General features: G+C 38.2%; 1 long non-coding RNA gene across 1 annotated transcript; it reads left to right on the forward strand.

Annotated features, from left to right (window-relative positions):
• LOC114073439 lies at positions 1 to 3,460 on the forward strand. Its single transcript, XR_003574324.1, has 4 exons — positions 1 to 78; positions 380 to 493; positions 1,279 to 1,472; positions 2,160 to 3,460. It is a non-coding gene; the product is annotated as an uncharacterized LOC114073439 (long non-coding RNA).
• The last annotated feature ends 324 nt before the right edge of the window (positions 3,461 to 3,784 follow it).

The raw sequence follows: 3,784 nt of genomic DNA on the forward strand, positions 1-3,784 counted from the left end.
CAATCCGAAACAGAAGAAATCCAACTTCTTTCTGCCTGACAACAAAACCTGCAGAGACACAGACTGCAGGCTGGAGAGGTATAAAACGCAGCTCATCATTCAGGGTTTGGGGTTTTTTTTTGCATATTAATTTAGAAGCTTTGTTGATTAATGCTGTATTTCAATCCAAGCCTTTATTGTAAAGATAGATTTTTTTTTTCCTGTTCTTCTTAGGGATATGTTGACCGATATTTGTTTGTTGTGTGGGAAAATTCTGTCCTGTTACTGTGTTACAGTCTGTATTAGAATACATAGGTTGTAGCCCTATTTAATGTAAAAAGGTTTAAAAGGTTACCATAATAAAGCCACTTGGTCTTTTTTTTTTTTTATTTATTTGTAGGCTTAAACTTTGTAGCAGTTTCTTGGATGGGCATCAGTCAGAATACTCGGAAAGAGGATGGGGCAGTGCAAATGCTGAAGATACAATAATGAGGAAAAAAATTTAAGTACCAAGGTGAGTTTGTGCTGGCTACTTATTTAACCTGTTCTGTTTTAATAGCTTATCTACAGTATCATTCTACACAATCAAACTGTTCATTTCAAGCAGATCTTTTTTTTATTCCTTTATTATATTAGTATATATATATTATATTCCTTTATTATATTAGTATTAGTATTTTGTTCCATCCTCTTTAACGCAGCACCTGAATGAAAAGATTTAATAATTCACATTTGCTAAATTGAAATATTTATCTGTCAGCCAGAAAATGTGTTTTATCACTCAAATGAAAAGTGACAGTTTTTTTTAATTATTACAGTAGCACCTTTTCTATATTTTAATATTTTTGTAGTGAAGTCACAACTTCGAGTTTTGCAGCAGTAAATTTTAATGAAAATTTCCTCTTGGACTGTAGATTCCTGCGGTACATGAATAGGATGGGTGGTAATCTTGGGTCAAACAGGTTTTATTAGCAGGGAGTCTTTTGTGTATTTAGACTGTGTTTGATCTATGTTTGGTGCAGGCTTGGAAACGTAGACTAAGATAAAAATGTTAAACAGTGATCTTTGAATATTTTGCACAGTAAGACTCATTAAGAATATGGCACAAAATCAGTTTTACACTCAGATTTTGCGTTTCAGCAATAGGAGGAAAAGGCAGATAGAGCTTTTAAAAAACGCTGACAGCATTTTTCTGTTGATTTTACTGGTTTTTTTTTAATTTAAATTCTTTGAGCGTGAGTAAGATTTAATATGCATTCACTTTGCCAAAGTGCTAATTCAATATTTGAAAATATCTAGTCTCTCTTTGTATATAGAAGTATTGAAGAAGGAATTTCTCCTGTGACAGAAAAAAGACTTGAAGAATAGGGATGTAGTCTGAGATCAGCAGATCAAGTCTTGGAAAACTGGTGCTGTCATGTAGGATCTGCACTGCAAGAGGAAGAGATTTACACTCAGCAAACGTGCAATCAACACAAGGTGAAATTATTCAGGTAAAAGAAGCATTTCTCTCCACATGACACTCCAGAGTCTGGTTTCTAGATAGTTGATATTGCAGTGGTCTTTGTTGTAAATAAGGCTCTGTTAGGGAGTGTGTATTTTCAGGGGGTTTGTAATCACTCTTTCTAATTGAAAAAATATCTATGTTGGATGTAAAGCATACAAAGTAAATTAAAAAGCTTCTTTGTGGAGCAGCACATTGGTTTCCTGGGATGCGAAGATCAATATTTAAAGGGACACTGCCTTTAATCGTGGCTTTTAGGTATGGTGAGCTCCAATTCTCAAATGGCAGGAACTTCATCTGTGGAAGGTTAATCTTGCTTGAAAACCAGACAGTGGGTTACGTGGTAGAACTCCACACCACCTGCCTTTTTGTTAAAATTCCTGTCTTAAACAGGAAAAATAAATGTGGCAGTTAAATGTCCATAAAGATGAATGTATGTGGTTCCTTTCTAGGTGAAAACCTTAGTCAGTAGGACACCTAAGATATGGCAGAAATTCATTAATTAGAATTGAGAGAAAAATGTATTTTATGAGTTAATAATGACAGTTAGGTGAAAATTCTGCGGTGGGTTGGGAATGGTAGGCTCAGGTGCTTCCTTTTTTCTTTGACAAATACTACAGGAATATGTATAGGATATTTTTAAAATGCTATCTGTTTTTTTTGTTTGTTTGTTTAGGTTTCTGCAGATCTTTATAAGGATAGATTGTTTTCTGCAAGCTGTGCCTCAAGTGTATAACTTCAGATTTCTTGAAGCCTGTGCTACAGTGACAATGGATGTTCCTTAAAGCTTTTGTTGAGAACATTTCTGCTGTATCTGCATTGGCAGGTGACATGTGCATCACACTGCAAAGGCTGCTTCAGGTGATGGATCCTGCCATTCCATATGGAGATCTTGCTCCTAAATGCTGTGCCAGGGAATTGATTCAATATGCAGTCAAACGGAGGAATGTCAGCCCTGAAACCAAGGAGCCCCTTTGCTTTACTGGACCAGAATTGCACATCCAGCCTGAAGAACTGCTTCAAAAGAATGTAGATAATTTCAGCCTTTCTCCAGTTGTTAAAGACAAGCTGTTCAGAACTTCTGGAGTGGGTGATCATCCTTTTGGCCTGTTTATTGTTCTCTGAGATGTATTAAGGTAGCATCTGCCTAAGCTAAGTGAGAGAAGAGAAAGGAAAAGGAGATCGTTTATCAAAATCAGATCCTTTTCTCGAAGGGGATGAGTGACTGTTAGAACAGCAGCACAGCTTAAATACCCAGATTTTGCTTTGATATGTTTTGCAGCCTGACCCAAAGAGCCAGTCTCCTGTTAAAGAGTGTAAGAGGATGAGTTCAGTGCCTGCTGTTCCTGCAAGAGCTGGGGGTCAGCAGCAGTATTTGCAGATGTGGAGCTGCTCTTGTCTAGGCTCAGGGTTGTGATGGTGTTGGGATAGGGTCTCCTTTGTTTTACTTTTCTGGCACTGTGCTCAGAAGATTGAAGTGAGAGCTGTGGCTACAGTGGTTTATTCAAAATTCATGTGCCAGTTACAGGAACTTTATAGTCCTTGTGGCATTTTGTGTAGCGTGTCCTGGGATACCAATGTATGCTAGAGCTGGGAGTTGTCTCTCTGCAGGAGTTTGGTTTTGCTATTTTGCCACAGCCTTGCCGTGGGGCTGGCAGTACCCAAGGGCTAAAATCCCATTGTGCTGCTGATTTGGAAGTAAGCTGCTTCCCTGGAAACTACTCCCAGTCCCAAAATGTTATTTCCGGGCATGCTCAGGCACTTGTCCCAGCACAAGGGTGGCTCAGTCACGCACCACGGAGCACAGGGTGTGTGTATGCAAGGGACACATCTGTACAGCACTTTTTTTAAGAAGTAATATTTAGAACCTTGTTGTTCCAATGTGCATGCTTCCATGTGATCTATGATGATTGTAAATAAGGGAATGTGTTACATTTTTCGCACTTCGCCTTTATGCAGAAGAATTAAAGAGTTTAACTTTAAAAATCGTTGTTAGTCGGCTTTTGCTGTTATGTTCTCAGAGTTTGATTATAAAAGGAATATGTGGGTTCAGTAGTGCCTTTTCATTTGTTTTAGGGTGTTGTATTTATTTTGGGTGGTGTTTTTGGTTTATTAGCTGTTGCTAAAAGGGGGAAGGAGCAGTCTTAAGAGATTAAATCAGTCTCTTGAATGCAGTTTACAACTCAGGTTGTGTCCAACCCCTCAGTTTGTATTTTGGCATCTTATCATGAACTTGTAACCTAGTGGGAGGGAGCAGCTGAAGCCCCAGCACTTGTTATGCCATGAGAGAGGTGTTTTCCT

This window comes from Empidonax traillii, unplaced genomic scaffold (genome assembly GCF_003031625.1).
Source record: "Empidonax traillii isolate 1590-97213 ecotype Southwest subspecies unplaced genomic scaffold, ASM303162v1 scaffold6448:size6049, whole genome shotgun sequence".
Lineage (NCBI taxonomy): Eukaryota > Metazoa > Chordata > Aves > Passeriformes > Tyrannidae > Empidonax > Empidonax traillii.